The 20,149-nt window shown below is 49.0% G+C and overlaps 1 protein-coding gene across 7 annotated transcripts in view; it reads right to left on the bottom strand.

The window, feature by feature from the left end:
- LOC122451780 (calmodulin-binding transcription activator 1) overlaps positions 1 to 20,149 on the bottom strand; it is a 664,205-nt gene that overhangs the window by 343,288 nt on the left and 300,768 nt on the right. The window lies entirely within an intron of this gene.

Raw genomic sequence — 20,149 nt, 5'->3', positions numbered from 1 at the left:
GTAATCAAGACAGCATGGAATTGGCAAAAGTACAGATATCAATAAGTAGAGTCCAGAAATAGAACTATCCATATATGGTCAATTGATTTTCAACAAGAGTGCAGAGGCAATTCAATGGGGAAAGGACAATCATTTCAATAAAAGGTGCTGGAAAAACTGGATATCTATAAGCAAAAAAAAAAAAAGAAGAAGAACTCTGGCCCATACCTCATACTGCATACAAATATTAATGCAAAATAGATCATAGACATAAAACCCCAAACTAGTAAAAGCAAAGAAAATTCTTGTGATCTCAAGTGAGGCAAAGACAGCTTCAATAAGGTTTCACAAGCATGATTCATAAAAGAACAAGTTGATAAATTTGATTTCATCAAAAATAAGAATGAACATCTGTTCTTTGAAAGACACTGTTAAAAGAGTAAAATAAGTCAGACTAGGAGAAACTATTTGCAAATCACATATATGATCAAGGACTGGTAGCTAGAAAGTATAAGGAACTCTCAAAACTCAACAGTTAAAAAAAATAAGAAAGCAAACAACCCATGGAAAAATGGGCAATAATAATCTGAACAGACATCCTCCAAGTAGGTATATGCATGGCCAATAAGCACAAGAAAAGATGCTCAACATCACTAATCACTGTTGTTGTTTAGTCATTTAAGTCGTGTCCGACTCTTTTGCAACCTGTAACCTACCATGGACTGTAACCCACCAGGATCCTCTGTTCATGGGATTTCCCAGGCAAGAATACCAGAGTGGGTTACCTTTTCCTTCTCCAGGGTATCTTCCCGACCCAGGGATATAAGCCAATCTCTTGCATTGGCAGGAGGATTCTTTATCACTGAACCAGGGAAGCCCCTTCACTGGTCATTAGGGAAATACAAATTAAAATCACAATGAAATACTAACTACCAAATATCTATTGGAATCACTCAAAAAATGACAATACAAAATGCTGGCAAGGATATGGAGAAACCACAATTCTGATACACTGCTGATGGACACATGAAATGGCAATCTTTTTGGGAAACAGTTTGGCTGTTTCTTAGAAAGTTAAACAAATTTACCAGATGATCCAGCAATTTCACTCTTAGGAATTTACCCTAGAGAAATAAAAACTTATGTTTACACAAAAACCTGTATATGGATGCTTATAGTCCATTACTTGTAATAGCCCCAAGCTTGAAACTGCTCAGATATCCTTCAATAGGCAAATGGATCAATGAACTGCTGTGTATCTGTACCATGGACTACCTACCACTTATAAAACAAAGGAATCAACTGTTGATACACGCAACCACGTGCATGAGACTCACGATCATTATGCTCAGTGGAAGAAGCCACACTCAGACGGCTACATTCCGTATGGTTCCTTCATAAGGGGCTCTGGAAGAGGCAATGCTATGGGGACTTTAAATACATCAGGGGTTGGGATGTAGGGAGGGCTTGAGACCCAGGGACATTTCTTGAGGTGATGAAAAAGTTCTATTTCTTTCTTTTTTTTTAAATCCCAGATTCTTAATTGCCTTTTTTGTACAAAATCATGGTTTTGGAATTTCTGTTTTTCAAAATATATTTTATTTTGCCTATGTCGGGTCTTAGTTGATACACTTTGTCTTCTCTGGAAGCCCAACTTCTCTGGAGTTGTGGTGTGCTCTGGAGCCTGTGGGCTCAGTAGTTGTAGCCTGCAGGCCTTTGTGGGATCTTAATTCCCTGACCAGGGATCGAACCCATGTCCTCTGCATTGGAAGGCAGATTCTTAACCACTGGACCACCAAGGAAGTCCCAAAGCTCTATGTCTTGATTGTCGTGGTAATGACAAGGCTCCATGCATGTGCTAAAGCTCTCAGGACTAAACACAGGGAGCGGGGGGTGGTTTATTGTATGTTCTTGAGATATGCAGGAGACCAAGAATTTCCAGGCCATGTGACTTGGGGCAGGGGTCTTTCTGAGCAGCAGTTTCCTTATCTGTATAAAGGGGATAGTAAAATAACTTAGGGACTGCCAAGGATCAGCTAAAGGTGTGCCTATGTGCTCTGAGTAAAGGGTTCCATGAAACATATAGATACTTGAATGCAGGAAACTTTCCTCAGCACCAGGGAACCAGCTGGACATGCCACCCAGCTCCTTCCCATGAGGGAGCCCAGAAGTGACCATCTTGGGAGGAATGGCCACTCCGTCCTGGTGGCCCGGGCAGTGTTGAGATGTCTGACCCAGACCCAGCCCAGACAAAGGTTCTCTGCAGTATATGACACCATCAGTCTGCAGGCTACTCATTCCTAACAGGAGCTTGTGAGGAAGATTTGCTCTTTTTCTTTATAAACTTGGTGGGGGTGGGGTGGGGGTTGGTTTACAGTCATCCCTCATTCTTTCTTTGGTACTGAGTGTTCACCAGTACCAGGGTGGTGCCCCTGCCAGAAACTTGTCATAGATGGGTGTCTATGTTAACTGTGCTTTCTTATTTTCTGTATTCTTGAGGCTCTGGCATCTGGGTCCCTGATGACCTGACATGGGAGGGACTTGCCCCTCCAGGTCTAGCTAATTCTTGTGTAGCACAGGAGTGTGCCTTTCATATGCAAACCAATCAGTCCAGGGCCCATCCTGAGAACCACCTCCTCTCTATGGCTCCAGGAAGCAATACTCCTTTGCCTTAATCATCCCAGGGTCAGCACCAGACAGCTTGGACAGTCCTCCACCCAGAGTCCACTGAAATTACTCAAACTGGCCAATCCTGAGCCTGCTTACCCTGCCTCACTGATTCCTTCCAGTGGAAACCATAATAAAGGCTCTTGTCCACATTTTCCTCCTGCTCCTTTCTTCTGACCAGCCCTGGTGCTTCCCCACATGGCCCTGCACTGCATCCTGATTCGAGGTGCCCAAGAGTACAAGCTTCTCTACCACAGTCATTTCTGTGTCTGCATGACCTACGGTGCCTGATTAAAACAGAACTTGGAAACACATTAAAACAACATCTAGAGAGTAATCAACAGATACAGGCATTATTATCACTTCCATTTTATACAGAGGGGAACTGAGGCCCAGAGAAACCATCTGCAGTGTCCCAGGGCTGGTGAGGAGTAGGGTCATTCTCAGAGCCTCGGTGTCTGCTTCCCAAAGCTGCACCTGCTCCTGCTGCTGGCTCCATGGATGGCCATGGTGTGTGTCACACAAGGAGTGACACCCACCACCTGGATGCAGGTGGAATGCCAGAAGGAGGCTGGTGTGGAGTGTGGGGCTAGGGGGCCCACCTGCAGAGTCCTCAGAGTGCATGGGGGAAGGGACCAGCACTGTACAATCCTCAGACTTTTGGCTCTGCCAGAGCTGCACCACAGGTAAGAGGCAGGTAAAGGTGAGTGAGTCCCTAATTCAGGGCTGCCGGCCAGGCAGTAGGTAAGTCTACACAAGTTATGCAGATGCTGAAACAGTGGATAGTGATCAACAGTGCCTGTGTGCTAAGTTAGTTCCCTGAACTTGGAAAGCAAAACCCCTGCTGACATGGATCCCCTCAACTGACCTCGACTGACCCCACCCTGACTCCTCCCATCTGGACTGAGCATCCTGTCTTCTCCTCCAAGGCTTGAGAGGTCCCCAAGTTTCTCCTACCTGCATCCCCTCTTCCCTTGGTCTCAACCTCTCCCTGGTGTTTAGATTCCATACTTTCCTATCTGGACCACTGTGAGGGGCTTCTGTCACCTCCTGGAGAACAGGTTTTCCCATCCTGGCTCTCACCCCCACCACACACACACATGCTAAGTAAAATTGATTACCCACCCACCAGTTGCCCACACATGTCTCACTGGAGCCTCATCCAGGGCAAATTGGCAGAGAAGCTGGGCTGGTGCTCAGCCAGAGCCACTCAGGTAGAGCCACACACCTAACCTTCCTGCTCAGCCGGTCAGGTGGTATTTGGGAGCCACTCCTCTCTGATATCTCCCCACTCTGGTCAAAGAGCTGGCTGCTTACAAGAGATGCCAAGGGAACATGTTGGATATGCTGACAGCAACGATCTGGACACCTGAGCCCTCTGGGGCCCAAAGAGAACCAGCAGGGGCAGCAGGAGGGAATGCAGGCCGAGATCAGAGCAAAGGAAGTGACCCGCAAGGGACAGGCTGAAAAGGATGGAGCCGGGAGCCATAGGCCGGGGGAGAAGAGGCTTGGGGTTGGGAGAGCTTCTTCTTCAGGAGACTGAAGGACCATCTCATACTAGGGAAGCCCCAAGGGGCCGAAGTGTGCAACACGGGCTGAGCAGCCGCATAGAGTCCCCAACCCTCCCGTCCTTCATTTGGCCCGCCCCCACCTCCTTTCACTCATGGAGCACCTGTCCAGTGGCTCCGGGCCTGGCACTGGCCCCACCCTGGCCCCACATGCAGGCCTAGGCAGACAGAAAAGCCCAGGTCCAGGGTACACTGCCTGACCAGGAAAGGGCGGGTGCAGGGGTCTGAGGCCCTCCAGTCCTGCTTTGGGCATCTGGCTCAGCCAACAGCCTGGTCTCTCTAGGCAGGAAAGGGGAACTGCCAACTGGAAGCAACAAACGCTCCGCTGAACTCCCAGCTGAGACCAGAAGAGCGTCCCCAGCAGGTGCATCCTCAGCGGGAGCCAGGTGCTGTCCCCAGGCCACGGAGGCCAGAGAGGCAGGTTGATGGCCTAGCACCCTGGAATGGGAAGTCCAAGGCCAGGATGTGCACCAGGGCCCCAGGACAGTGCCTCCAACTAAGGCTGGGTCACCTCTGCTTCCAGCTTCCCAGGACCATCCCTCCCAGGACGTTCCCTCCAAGAGGAGAAAGGGTGTTTTCGTTTGTTTTTAATTTTTTGGCCACATCACACAGCATACGAGATTTTAGTTCCCCGAACAGGGATCGAACCCGTGCCCCTTGCAGTGTCTTAATCACTGCACCACCAGGGAAGTCCTGAGAGAGGATGCTAAAGCCTTCCAACCTGATGACAGGGACGTTCAAATTTTGTGACATGAGAGTTCTGTTCACCTTCACCGTGACAATGATTACCACAGAGCAACGTGACACCCCACACCTGCTAGAGCTAAACGTCTCCCGTGTGTCATCCCACTGAACTGTCATAAGGGCCTTACGGGGAAAGGACTGTGCCCCTGTTTCCCAGATGAAAAGCCTGCTCTTTCCAGTGGCAACCTGCCCCAGACTAGTGGTGGGGCTGGGAGCTGAACCCTCCAAGGCCCCATGTCACAAACAAAGACAGACACATGTCCCCTGGGACAGAGGAGGCAGTCCTGGGAGAGGAGACGACGAGGATTCTGAGGGCCACCTTCATAAATGGTTCCAACAATAGAAAAGGGCTTTCCAGGCATTATCTGCCAAAAAGCCAAGTGAGGAGGAGGGAGGAGAAACAATAAAAGCAAAGATCAATTGTGCTGAAGACAAGGTGGCAGGAAGACGGATCTTGCTGGAAATTCCTTCTGACTGGACTCTGCCAGGATCAGGGTATTTTTCATCCCAAGATTAAGCAAAACCCTTTTCCATCATAACCTCCTACCCATCTGTGTCCAATCTCCCACTCTCATTTCTAGAACATGCACATTTAAAAATCTATTTTGCAGCTTTCTATGTGTATGCGTTGGGTGAAGGACGCTGCTTCCTGGCTTGAAGATGATCAGAGAAGCGCGGGAGGCCTTGGGAAGTCGGAGCACCCCCCAGGCTGGAGGACGTGACAGTTACAGGGTTCAGGGTGCTGGGACCCAGCCTGCTGGTAGGGGGCGCTGCAGTCATGGAACCCAGAGGCATGGCCTGGCTTAGGCAGAACCAGACCATCTGGGAGACGAGAAGTCAGGATTCTTCATAAGGATTGAACTTGGAACGTGAGGGTGGGGAGAAATGGGGAGGATGACGGCTCCTGGTTCAGGACTGTGAGGATGGTGATGCTGCCGTCACTACGGGAGAAAAAGAAATCAGTCTGGTGGTGGTGATGGCCGAGGGTTGAGGGATGGGAGTTAAGAAGATCTCGTCTGAGGGTGTTCAGTGACCGGGGTGGGGGTGGGGGCCTGGGGTCACGAGAGCAGGTGAGAGTCCCCAGGGTCAGAACATAGAGACCTGGGGAAGGAAGGGAGGAGGACAAGGGCAGGGTCCCCAGGGACTTGGACATTCAGGAGATGTCAGCAAAAGAGTGTGTGTGTGTGTATGTGTGTGTGTGTGTGTGTGTGTGTGCGTGCGCGCACATGCGCACCCGCGTGTGCACACACTCTCAGTTGTGTCCAACTCTTTGCAACCCCATGGACTGTAGCCTGTCAGGCTCCTCTGTCCATGGGATTTTCCTGGCAAGAATGCTGCAGTGGGTTGCCATTTCTTTCTCCAGCAGATCTTCCCAACCCAGGGATCAAACTTGTGTCTCCTGAGTCTTCTGCATTGGCAAGAGAATTCTTTACCACTAGCGCCACCTGGGAGGCCACACACCAGCAAAAGGAGACTGGGAACCAAAAAGGTAGCAAGACAATGTTTCAGTGAAAAAGAACGAGAAATGAATTTTTCTTTCTTTTCCTGAGAACAAAAAAGATAAAGAGAACAGTGAATAGGCCTGATCACTACTAGTTTTTACTTCAACTGTTCCTAATCTGGGGGTTCCCAGGTGGCTCAGTGGTAAAGAAGCCGCCTGTCAGTGCAGGAGATGCAGGTTGAATCCCTGGGTTGGGAAGATCCCCTGAAGGAGGAAATGGAAACTCATTCCAGTATTCTTGTCTTGGAAATCCATGGACAGAGGAGCTGGTCTCAAAGAGTCAGACAGAACTGAGCAAAAGTGTATACATGTTCCTAATCTGTAGTCTGTAAATTGTTTACTTTCTTCACAGTAAAAAGGGAGGTGTGGTGTGATGCCAGGGGTGCCTGGAGTCGTATGCACCCCTTGGGCACATGGAAAGATGCTCATAGTGCACAGGATGGTACAGAACCCCCAGCTGAGCCTTGAGTTTCCAATCAGACCATCAGAAGCACTTGGAGCCGGAAGGCAGGACAGGGATGGAGTGGCTGGCAGGGTGGAGCCTGAGCTGAGCTTTGGGGGGAGCAGAAGGGGTAGAGAGGACACCCCAAAGTTACCTTGAGAGTGCCAACCCCATAGGAGGAGTGAGTATGTCAGCTCAGCAGATGTCCAGGTCATCGCCCAGCCAAGCACCTGAGAGGGATCTCCCAGAGGGTGGTGTAGCCTCACCTGCCCATGTCCCCGGGGTCTGGTGCATCTTTCTGTGGCACTTTCTCCCACTGCCTGTTTGTGGGTATGTAGTGGCCCCTCAGGACCCTCCCCAGCCTGCCTGGTTCTCATCACTTCAAGTACTGGCATGTGAGCAGGAAATTTAAACATCCCAGACATCCCCACGGAGATGCTATTCAAACAGCAAGGCTGAAATAAACATATTCAAGTTGAAATGTAAAATGCCTAGAGCAAACGTCCATGCAGCTTTATTTGTTCTGGAAATATTGCTTGCTGCTGTCCAGCTAAAATCAAGTGTCCTGTTAATAGCAAACAGACAACAGGGACCAGAGAACAGTAAGGCGAGGATGGAGGGCTAAGTCCCACAGTCAGGGAGGCATTTGCACCGTATGAAGCCGGGAGGCCTGATGCCCACGAGGTGCAGCCAGGGCTCACAGCTTGGAGTCCTGGGTCCATCCCCAGCCAGACCCATGAACCATGCCTAGACAGAGGCATCGACTGGTGGGGTCAGGGGTAGCAGAATGCCCCTGTGGCTTGGAAAGCGACCAGTTGTATTTCTAAAGATCTCAGCACCACCTGCTCCGCTCAGCCCTTCTGGATGCAGCATTAGGAGCCACAGGACGGATTCAGGACTCCAATGAGGGTACAGAGACAGCTGGGGGCTGACAGGGCCAGCATTCCCCGGCTCCCATCCCAGAGCTGTGGTATGTGCTGGTGGGTGTGCTCAGCACCCGCCACTTCTCCTTGAGCCAAGCATTCTCCATAAATGAGGGAGCTGGGCTGACAGGTGCCCTGGGGGCTGCCCCATCCTGAGAGCCCATGGAATGGCCTTCTGGCCAGAATGCCATACACTTAGGGCCTGGGAGAAGAGGGCAGGAGGAGAAGGGGACAACCGAGGATGAGATGGTTGGATGGCATCACCAACTCAATGGACATGAGTTTGAGCAAGCTCCGGGAGATGATGAAGAACAGGGAAAACTGGAGTGCTGTAGTCCATGGGGCAGCAAAGAGTCAGACACAGCTGAGCGACTGAACAACAGCAACGGGGCCTGGTGGAGCCGGGGGCGGGGGGCGGCGTGCGGTGGGACATCCCATCAGGCCCTGAGTCAGAGATAAAGACAGCAACTTCTAAGGGAGGAGAGGCAGGCAGTGGTGCTGAGGAGTAAGAACCCCACAGGGGCAGAGCCCTGTTGGAAAAGGTGGCTTGACCTTAGATTGCTAGTCTTCAGAAAGGCTTTGAGAAGGGGAGCATCTCCCACAGGAGAGTAGGGGGCCCTAGACCTCCTTGGAGGCCTGGGGCAGGGGACAGAAGCTGCGCTAAAGGAGTCTAAAGTCTGGGGAGGAGAAGCAGGTGTGTCTCTCCTGGAGGGCAGCGGGGAACTGGAGGGAAAGCAGTTCAGGGTCCCTGCCACACGCCCAAAGCCACACACTGTGCCCCTCCCGATCACGCACCCGCTCACACACCACAGTGATGGATGGGGCTTTATGGTCTGTGATTTAGCACACCTAGACTTGACTATCTCCATCCTAATTAAATTAACAAAGAAATCAGGAGTGACAAAATGGCAAAGATGTACTGATTTATCTAATGCGTGCCCTTGCTGCTTAAATGGGCACCAACTCCTTTTAACTTTGAATGAATTAAAGGGAAATTTCAGGCAGTTGAGCTACTTGTTGGCTAAAAAATTAGCACTGGATCAGAAAAGGCTCTCCACGGCCCACGCGTTCACTTGTGTGGATCATTGCACAGTGTAAGGGCCTGCATCACAGTGTAGAAGGAACAGACCTGGACACTCAGGACTCACACCAGCTGAGGACCTCTACCAGAGAGGCCACTGGCCACTTTCTCTCCATGAGAAGCAATGCATGGTGCTGCAAGTGAGTTTATAAACCCCTGAATGCATCCATTCCCACCTTTCAATATATTGTCCCCTGTGACCATATGTCCTGCATAGAAATCTTCCCATGGAAGTTTCCACAAAAGGAGGCCACAGCTTTCCATGCCTCTTGTCTCTTTCCAGGCCCCATGTGGGGAGTTGGGGAGCAGATGAGCCCAGCCCTGAATCCCAGATCCCTTTTGCTAATCTACTGAATTTATTCTGCCTTGTGAACATCGTTGGATGTGTTCACTCCCTGCTATACTGGGGGGATAGAGGCAGAGATTCTCTCTGTTCCCCTCTGCACAACCAGCACCCGTGGTAGTGGCTGGCACACTGTGGAAACTCAATAATCTCCTACCATCAACATCACCATCTTCCTCCTCTTCCTCAATGTCACCGTCACCCTCATCATCATCATCACCTGGATAATTCTCACCATCCTTTTAGTGCTTGCTTACACCTGGACCAACACAGTCTGCACAATGTAGAGTGTCTTGTGTGTTTTTCCTAACAGCCCTATCAAGTACCAGTATTTACCTAATTTTATGATAAAGGCATAATATTCAGAAGGCAGATCCTAATTTTCCCAAAGTAAACAACTACCTTGCATCTAGGTCTGTATAGCAGAGACAAATATCTGCACCCCTTTACCCACTCTCTTCTTCCTTGAGTACTGGGACCCCCAAGTTTAGTTGGGCATATGGATGCCCTAAAGAATGAAAACTATCTTTCCCTACCTCTTCTGTAGTTAGATCTAGTTGTAATTGAGTTGTGGTCAACGGGAGATAAGGAAAAACTATTGTTCTTTCCTTTCTTGCTGTTGGAATGTAGTCACTATGGCTTGAGCTCAAGCAGCCATCTTGCACCATGAGGTAAAAGCCATGTATTAGGATGATGATGCTGGGTTATGAGAACCTGAGTCTCTGATCAGCCACCAGCTGCCATGCTGCCTCTGGGTTCCTTAGCCAAACTTTTTCAAGGCAGGGAAATCAAACTATCCTACTTAAGCCACTGCTGTTTTGAAGTTTTGGTTACTTGCAGCTGAACTTCTCTTAACTAATATGGTCTGTTTGATTCCAGAGCAATGTTTTCTTAACCATGATCTTTAGAAAGTAGCATATCTTCATCACCCTTCCAGGACCTCAGGACAATAGGACAAAGCCCTTGGCACAGTGTCAGGCTCAGAGTGAATGTTCGATAAAGGCTAACTAGCCACTGTCCTCATTACTCTAGTGGCTGCTGCTGCAATCTGCAGACATGCACCCCTCCCTGCCCAACAGCTGTGTTTAGCAATCCAGAATGACCGCGTCAAGAAGGAGGGCAGGAAAGATAGTCTTCATTAAGCCCAAAATGCTTCCTCCCCACCCAGCATTAGAATGGAGGTCTCTTATTTCAGCTCCAAAAAGAGTCTTCAAACTCTTTGTGCCAATTGTGTATTTATGCCAAAGTCTTACTTAGGTGTGATGGAATTAGGCTATAAAGAGGGAAAATTTTTCCAGCTCAGCAACCCCAGTGGATGTGTGGCCAGGAGTGGTAAAATTCAACCTCATTGGGAATTATTTTAAGGACTCCCAAGGAGAGAGACGTGCCAGGCAGATGGACAGTCACCTTCTGGGCTTGCAGGAAAACTAACCCATCAGTCTCTCGAGAAACCCTTTTACGAAAGCCAGATTTGCATATAAATAATAGACATGTCAGAACATATGATGTCTGGATTTGGGTATTTATCCTAAAAAGAGTTGAATGTACAATCTGTAATAATTTCCTCCAACTCTAGAGAAGCTTCTGCAGACTCGGTCCTCAGTACCGGAGTCGGGCGATTAATTAAATTGCCTTTTTCTTCCCTGAAGTGGTGACTGCTGATTAAGAATCACCCTTCCCCTCCTGCTCACTTTGGCGGCCCTTTTTCAGCCTGGCCGCAGCCTCATCAAGTCTGCTAGAGAACACAAGACAGACAGATGCAGACAGGCTTTCTCGGGTACAGCTGGGGTACGGCTTGAACAGTGAGAACACAGGAAATGTTTTCCTGGAAGAAGCAGGGAGGAGAGGCAAGCAGGAAAACTGAAAGATCAAAGTGAGGAATCAGAAAGAAGTTCAAGTCCCCTTTCAACCCTGCCACTCCTTTGGACAGCCACTGCCTCTGCCTTTTCTCCTAGGGAATTCTACTGGTTGAGAGGTTCAGAGGTGGTCCAGAATTCCCCGCTGAGAACCCAGAAGGAAGACAACCCATAGAGAGAGAAAGCGCTTGTTTTACATTTTCCTGGACACCAACACTAGCAGACTTTTCTGCTACCAGCTCGAAATATGAGACACCGGTGTTTGTTCCTGGCTCCCGGAATTTCAATTACATCATCGAGGAAGAACCTTCCCAAAGGAAATGAATCTCTGCAGATAATGATCCCTCACAATGGACTTCAAATTGTAATAAAAATATAACTTGAATGTTAAAGGTGAATTTCAATTAAGAATCATATCCCAAGCACAATAAAAAAAAAAAAAAAACTTATTTCACTGCCAACAGAAAGTCTCCTGCGACATCTCTTTGAAAACCAACTATTTCCGAAAGCCAAGTTAGAAAAACACATGTGCTCTAGGGTATAAAGAAAGCGGCATTGTGTATAAAATGTAACGCAGAGAGGTAGATCTTAGTATATTGACATTATAAAAACCAGGTAGCAATGGGAAATAATATTTTTACAAAGGTGGCAAACATAAATGCCAAACCTGCAGGCAAATTTATAGACCCCGTCATGCACTGTGGCATTTCACCACCAGGGTGCTAAAAAGAGCCCGGCAAGGAAGTTGCCCATGGTGCCCCCCCTACCCCTCAAGACCCACAAACCGCTGTCAGAGCACCTCTGTGGGTCGGGCGCCAGTGCTGTCTGCACACTCGGCTCTGGCAGGGAACTCGTGAGAGACAGGAGGTCAGGAAAAGTGGGAATAGAGTTCTGCCAGGGAGCCAAGTCTGGCCCCGGGGCTTCCTCTCTGAATAACTACAGAGCCACAATCCTTCCCACCAGTTCAGTGCTGATTCGGGCTCTGTTTTTGTCTTTTTTTTTTTTAATTGAGTTCAAATTCACATACCATAAAATTCTTTTTTTTTTTCTTTTGGCTGCAACCCACAACATGTGGGATCTTAGTTCCCTGACCAGGGATCAAACCTACACCCCCTGCTGTGGAAGTGTGGTGTCATAAACACTGGACCAGCAGGGAAGTCCAAATTTAACTATTTTGAAGCGTACAATTCAGTGACATTAAGCACACTGGCAACCACTCCAGTGTTCTTGCCTAGAGAACCCCATGGACAGAGGAGCCTGGTGGGCTACAGGCTATAGGTCAGCAAAGAGTTGGACATGACTGAAGCAACTGGGCCCCCACCCCCCACACACACAAGCACACCGGCAATACTGCAAAACCATCAGCATTCCCTAGTTCCAAGACAATCTCATCATCCTCAAAACAAACCCCATACCTGTCTATCACGTGCTCCCTATACCCCTCCTCTAGCCCCCAGCCACCACCCATCTGCCTTCTGTCTCTGTGAATTTACCTGTCTTGGATACTTCGTAGAGATAGAATCATGTAATATGTGACCTTTTATGTCTGGCTTCTTTAATCGGCATCCCACGCTTGATGTCATCCATGCTGTAGCATGTGTCGCTCCCCTTTGATCAGTGAATGATGTTCCATTATATGGAGAGATCACATTTATTTGTCCAGTCTTCAGTTAAGGGACATTTGGTTGCTTCCACCTTTTAGCTCTTCCAACTATTTAATGCAGCTTTGTTCTCTCTCCAACTCAAGCTCTCTCTGGCAGAGCAAAGGGGGCCATTCCCACACAAGCCCACCAAGCTGCACTTGCTGAATAAATAAATAAACAGAGGGTGCGAAAGGGAACAGATTGAATGCCTCTGCAGCATTTATTCCACCCCAAGCCCTGCTGAGTAACAATCATAACAGCTGTGGAATTTCCTCTAACACCACCTTCCAGGATAGACTCAGATGTGGTTAAGCCAGTGGTTGGCAAACTTTTCCTGTTAAAGCTCAGCTAGCACATATTTTGAGCTTTGTAGGCAATACAGTCTCTATTTACCTTCTCAATTCTGCAGTCATACACAATACATAAACTGGTAGCCAAGGTCATTTTTCAATAAAACTTTATTTACAAAAACAGAGGCAGGCTGGATTTGGTTCATGGGCCATGGTTTGTCAACACTTAGGAGATCAAACCAGTCAATTCTAAAGGAAATCAATCCTGAATACTCATGGGCAGGACTGTTATTGAAGCTAAAGCTCCAATATTTTGGCTATCTGATGTGAAGAGTTGACTCATTGGAAAAGATCCTGATGCTGGAAAAATTGAAGGCAAAAAGAGAAGGGGGCAGTAAAGGATGAGATGGTTAGATAGAATCATAGATTCAATGAACATGAATTTGAGAAACTATGGAAGATAGTGGAGGACAGGAAAGCCTGGCATGCTGTGGTCCATGGGATTGCAAAAAGAGTCAGACATGATTTAGCAACTGAACAATAGCAATAAAGTCTAAATTAATTGCACCCTTTCAGCCACAGTGATTGGTTCCAAGAGGTCAGGTGGCCTAAAATGATCCAGTCAGAATGAAGCCTAGGACTTTTTGCTCGATGATTTGCTTTTCTTTTGGACAGTGAAGTATGTATCTATAAGGCCTGACAAGCCTACTGCCATCTTACTATACAAGATAAGCCAGCCAGGGCTACAGAAAACCCAGGGAGGAATGAAACATTGAAAGGATCAAGAGAACATGACCAGAGTCTTGATCAAGCCATGTCTGAACTCCATTTCTTATCTGGACATTCACTGTCTAACATATGTATTGCCTTTACACATTTATTATTTGTTTCTCTTCCCATTAAGAGGATTTTGTTAAACGCTATATTCCCAAATGTTTAGCACTTAAATACACATTTATTACTCATTTCTCATTTCTCTTTCCATTACAGGATTTTGTTAACTGCTATATTCCCAGTGCTTAGCACTTTTTATCATTCTGACCATTTGTACGTGTCCAGTCGTGTCCGATTCATTACAACCCCATGGTTGTAGCCTGTCGGGGTCCTCTGTCCATGAGATTTTCCTGGCAAGAATACTGGAGTGGGTTGCTATTTCCTTCTCCAGGGAATCTTCCCCACCCAGGGATTGACCTGCATCTCTTGTGTCTCCTGAACTGGCAGGCAGATTCTTTACCACTGTACCATCTGGGAAGCCCCCAGCACTTTCTAAGTGCTTAGCAAAAAATTTCCAAATGAATGAATGCTTGGAGACTTTTGGATCTCTCCTGGAGTAGAGGATGAAGAGAGCAGGGACTGAGCCAGGACAGCTCACACTCTGCTGTGAACCTACCAGGCGAGTGGCTCTCCACGTGCTGGGACCCAGGTAGGGGCTTGCTTGGGGTGCCAAGCTGCCACAGCAGAGCCCTCTTCGGAATGCACGTGCAGCAGGGGCCAAGTTGCGATCTCATTCACAAGAGCCTTTAGACTCAGGATAAAGCAGCCCCAGGGAGCAGCACCCATCTGAGAGGTAGTTTCATTCACGTGGGCAGGAGGTAATCAACGAAGGGCAGACACTGGCTTCTGACTCCAGAGCAAAAACAGTACCAGGTCTGGACAGCAGAGGGTGCCTACAGTCAGATGGACCTGGAGCCAAATCCTAGCTCCACAAGGAGGCAGTAGTTTCCTCCTCTGTCCTGGAGTATTAAGTGGGTCTGTTCATCTTGAGCTCTTAGCAGGGCAGTACCATCAGGGGCAGAGGTGGTGGGCGGAATGAAGCAGAGTCTCCATCAGCCCTCAGCAGCCCCATGAGCTCACAGGCTCAGATGGACCAGGTTGCCCAACATGGTACTGCCTGCCTCTCTCTGTGGGGCACCTTCTATGCCTCCTCTTTGCAGACTAGTTCCAGGTACTGGGCCACGGTTACCAAGTCGACTGCACAGCCCGTCTGGTGCTCAGGTGTGGTAGCAGCAAGTGCCCCCTCCTCAGCCCCTGGGACCAGCTAGCTTTATGCTTGCAAATGAGGACGGAATGCAGGGCAGGGCTTTCATTTAGCTAAAGAGCAGGCAGGCAGCTGTCAATGCCGGACAAGCACACAGGCCCGCCCAGAGCTGAAGTCCCTTGCTGTCCAGGGACACCCAGACCCAGCTGCGTGATGGAAGCAGCAAAAATAAATAAATTCATAATCAAATAAATAAATAATAGTTCTTGCTATTCGTACTTCTGCATTTTGAGACATTTCTACACTGAGGTGGCCAAGGTGCTGTTTATAAACAAGGCCCAAGGGAGCCCTTGGGTGGCCCTTAAAATATTTATTTGGCCTCCCCATTAGCAGTTGAAAAGCCAAGAACCCACAGGCCTTTTGGTCCAAGGCCTTTGGTCCAAGTTGTGGAGGAGCCCGTAGTGGGGGGGAGTCCCTAGAAGCTCCCACAGGAAAGAACCACTTAGGACAGCCCTAAGTGGTGGTCCCTGCCCTCAGCCCCCCAACTCCATCCTCCCAGGGCCCTCTCCCCTCAACTCCATCTCTGCTAGCATTGGGGGGCTTAGAGGAAGATGGTCCTAGCAAGATAGCTGCCTTAAGGACTTCCCTGGTGGCCCAGTGGTTAAGAACCCATCTTCCAATGCAGGGGATGTAGGTTCAATCCCTGGTCGGGGAACTAAGATCCCACATGCTTTGAAGCAACTAAACCCACGTACCACAACTACTGAGCCCGGACATCATGACTAAAGTGTGCATTCACCCCAACAACAACAAAAAATGACCCCACATGCCACAATGAAGACCCGAAGCAGCTAAACAAACAATAAATATTTTTTAAAAAGAGATATTTACCTTAATCAGTGGAAAGACCATAACGGGGGGAACTATCTGATCCTCAAATTCACAAACAAACCTGAGTCTCACATCTCTTGGCTGGAACTGGGGTCCCCGTATTTATTTATCACTGTCCTACGGTGTGGGTAACCATGGGGATGTGGGTTCCCCACCAAGAGGGGCTGTGAGCTGGGGCCAGACAAGTGTGGAGGAAAGGTCCCACCACTGCTGCTCGGGGAAGGGAGATGCATCAGGATAGCTGAGCTCCTCGGCAGACTCACCCCTCCTCACCGGGTGCAGACCCTGCGGCTGGGTTCTTCCCTTGCCTGCTAACACACTTATTACCTGCATCCACCTCAGACCCCCAGGGGCAACCAGGGAGTGCCTGAAGCCAGGTTGTCATAGTAACAGTTACTCTTTGAAGGATTCTGCTTCCAGAGATCCTGGGTGAGGTGGCTCAGTGCCCTGTCAGAGTCGGGGGTGCAGTCCATGGTGGGTGGAGGGCGGTGGGGTGGCCCAGGACCGGGTCGAGTGACCCTTTGCCAGCTGGCTCTGGAGGCTGGGGACAATGGCCCTGCTTGCAAGGGTGTCCTCTCTGACTGCCCCAAAATGCCCCTTCTCACAGAAGGTCACCTCGGCTCTCTCAGTGCCCCCAGTGGAAATGACCCAGGCCACAAACTCTGCTTCCAGAATCTTCCAGTAACTTCTAGAAACACACAGCTCTACCAAGCAGCCCCTCCCTGCATAGTTATGAAAACATGAGGATGCATGTGGTTTGGAGGAAAGAAACCGCGTTGCGTCTCTGGTCCACCCAGCTGGGCTGGCAGCTACCTGCCAGTTATTTAGCATGAATCGGGGGCAGTGGGTGGGCTCAGAGAGCACCCTTCTCCTCCTAGGGCCTCCATCATCTTGGCATCTAACGATTATGCAGATCCTTCACTCAGGGTCCCACATGCTCCCTCCACTGCCACTCGGCTCATTGTAAACAAGCCTCCTTCTTTTAAAAAAACTTTTTATTTCATATTGGAGTATAGCCAGTTAACAATGCTGTAACAGTATCAGATGGACAGCGAGGGACTCAGTCATACATACGCATGAGTCCATTCTCCCCCAAACTCCCCTCCCATCCAGGATGCCACATAACATTGACCAGAGTTCCCTGTGCTATACAACAGGTTCTTGTTGGTTATCCATTTTAAATACAGCCATGTGTACCTGTCCATCCCAAACTCTGTAACTATCCCTTCACCTCATCCTTCCCCCTGGCAACTATAAGTTCCTTCTCTAAGTCTGTGAGTCTGTTTCTGTTTTTTAAGTCAGTTCATTTGTATCACTTCTTTTTAGAATCCACATACAAGGGATGTCATAGGATAGTTCTTCTCTGTCTGACTTCACTCAGTATGATACTCTCTAGGTTCGTCCCTGTTAAAGGAGCCTCCCTGTTAACCTGGAGCCACTCCACCAAAAGGTGCAGAGCATCTATTCCAGGGAATGCCCAAAGACTTCTTAAACCTTCCCCCTCTGACCAGGTGAGGCTGAGACCATCACTTCTGTGCTCAGGAGAGCAAATCAGCGGCCCCCTCCACTTCCCTCTATGCCTGCAGGATTTGTCAGCTCCTTTCCTGTTTGCCCCGGGACTGCAGCGATTCCTTTTTATGTGGAACGTGAAAGTTCCTCCATTTCCAGTTTGAGGCTATTACTCTGATTTCCCCTCTCTCAGCAGTCTGTGAATTTTCTAGTATGGAGAAAACATGGTACTGGTGTGTGTGTGTGCATGCATGCGCGCGCGCACACACACACACACACACTCACAACTTGGCCCAGCCCCAAGCAGTGGTATTGAATGAAGGCTCTGTTAGAATTGCATCTCTACGTGGGAGCGAGCAGTTTGGACAAGGTGCACCCTTGTCGTCTGCACTGAGATGGGTGGTTTTCCATCAGGGACCGGGCTGCTTCCTGAGCAATTTGTCAATGCCACATGCTAACCTGAGGCTGCGGTTGCCAGCGCCAGCTGGGAGGCCATCTCCCTTGCAGGGGCCACCAGTCAGGACTCCTTCCGGTTTTCTGGACTTTGCCAAGCTCAGAGCAGTAAGTCCTCCCTGTTCATCCTGTCTTTAGGAGCGTTTTTTATCACCCCCAGGAAACTGAGGATGTCCAATGGTGAGGGAGGAATAAGTCATTGCTCTCGGCTAAATGGAGGAGTGCGGATCTGCTGACAAAGGGCATGGCTCCTTTGTCAACAGTGCAAATAATGAAGATTCCATGCGCTGAGGACAATGAAATGAGCCCCTGTACTACTGATGGGGTATTTGTACAACACTGTGAGTTATGTTTCAAAACCAGGCTCTATTAAAGATGCAGAACCCTTTTCAGAAGCAAAAAGACTAATATTGCTCTTCAAATAATTTATAAGTTTCCCCACAAGGCAGAAAAGTGAAGCTGTCTGGAAGCAGGCGATCGTTGTTGGGGTTTCCTGCCGTCTCTGGGCTCCTCGCTCGGCTCCGCTGGGCTCTGACGGAGTCTGGCTGTAACACTCCCCACCCGTGGTGCCGGAGGAGGGGTGGATGGAGGCCGAGAGCTCCCACCTGCTGCCTGTGCAGAGCATCCATGCCTGGGCCTCACTTCATCCAACGCATGGGTCCAGGGGATGAGGAGGACTGAATCCACTGCCCGGCACATCCTGCTTGTCTCCTTACACCTGAGCTATGCTGGTGGTCCTCAGCTGCAGTGATTTTGCAACCCCCCCGCCCCCAACCAGGAACACTTGACAAAGGCTGGAGACACTCGTGGTTGTCAGGACTTGGGCAGGGAGGGGAGTTGCTATGGCTGTTCAGGTGCTCAGTCGTGTCTGACTCTTTGTGACCCCATGGACTGCAGCACGCCAGGCTCCTCTGTCCTTTGCTATCTCCCGGAGCTTTCTCAAATTCATGTCTGTTGAGTTGGTAAGGCTACCTAATCATCTCATCCTCTGCTGGCCCCTTCTCCTCCTGCCTTCAATCTTTCCCATCATCGAGGTCTTTTCCAGTGAGTTGGCTCTTCGCATCAGGTGGCCAAAGTATTTATTGAAGCTTCAGCTTCAGTCTTTCCAATGAATATTCAGGGTTGATTTCCTTTAGGATTGACTAGTTTGATTTTGCCATCCAAGGGACTCTCAAGAGTCTTCTTCAACACCACACTTTGAAAGCATCAATTCTTCAGCACTCAGATTTCTTTATGGTCCAGCTCTCATATCCATACATGACTACTAGAAAAACCATAGCTCTTACTATACAGACCTTTGTCAGCAAAGTGATGTTGTTACTGGATAGAAATACTCTAGTAGGTGGAGGACAGGGGAAACTGCTGATCATCCTTTGATGTACAGACAGCCTCCACTACAAAGACACCCCTGGTCCCAAAGGTTGGTTGTGCCAAGGTTGAGAAGATCTAGACTAAAAGTCCCCAGTGCATTTCCTCCTGCTAGCTATGTGTGGGTGGAGGGAGCCAGCAAGAACCTTCAGAGGGTCCATCTGGGACACAAGGCTGATTACAAAGCCCTGAAGCCATCAAGGCATTGCAGAATCACCTTGAGAGCCCAGGGCCACTTGAGTGACATCTGGCTTCCTTGAAACATGAGGTGTAGCCATTGAAAACCAGAAGTCATCAAGGGTGGTGACTTAAGAGGCCAGGCTCTGGACGGCTGTTCTGGGTTCAGATTCTGGCCCTGCTGCCAACTGGCTCTGTGACCTGAAGCCACTTGTTTACTCCCCTTGAGCTTCACTCTTATGCCAGGGAGTAATAAGCATGCACATGGCCTCATCCAGCTGCTGTGGACGCTGAAAGAGCTCACACGTGCAAAGCACTGACAGAGTGAGGCACCTGGGTGCTCCATGACTATAGGCTGTTATCATTATCAATACCGATGACGATGAAGCTGACTGAGAAACACACAGAAGAGTTGCTCTTTAAGGCTAAGTAAGAGAAGGAGACACCAAACTATGTGCCCGTTATGCCTGCTACCACTTGGCAGTGAGTCTACAGTAGACCCAGCCCAGGAAGGGCATGCACGGCTGCTAGGTGGTGGGCCAGGGTGTAGACTTCTGGCTATTTATCTTTGGAAAAAAAATTAAATGCTAGTTAAACAAATAAGGTCAAATACCATAAACACACCACATTGGACTCCTCAAAAAAAAAAATCATCATTTTCAGTCTTTTTTACCTGGATTTGTGTTTATTGGCAGAAAGTGCTGGGCTGCCCTCTATGGAGCCTGCAATGGCCTCG

The sequence above is a fragment of the Cervus canadensis genome, chromosome 13 (assembly GCF_019320065.1).
Source record: "Cervus canadensis isolate Bull #8, Minnesota chromosome 13, ASM1932006v1, whole genome shotgun sequence".
Lineage (NCBI taxonomy): Eukaryota > Metazoa > Chordata > Mammalia > Artiodactyla > Cervidae > Cervus > Cervus canadensis.
Note: the sequence above shows the minus strand (reverse complement) of the source record. Positions and strands in the feature narration are given on the sequence as shown.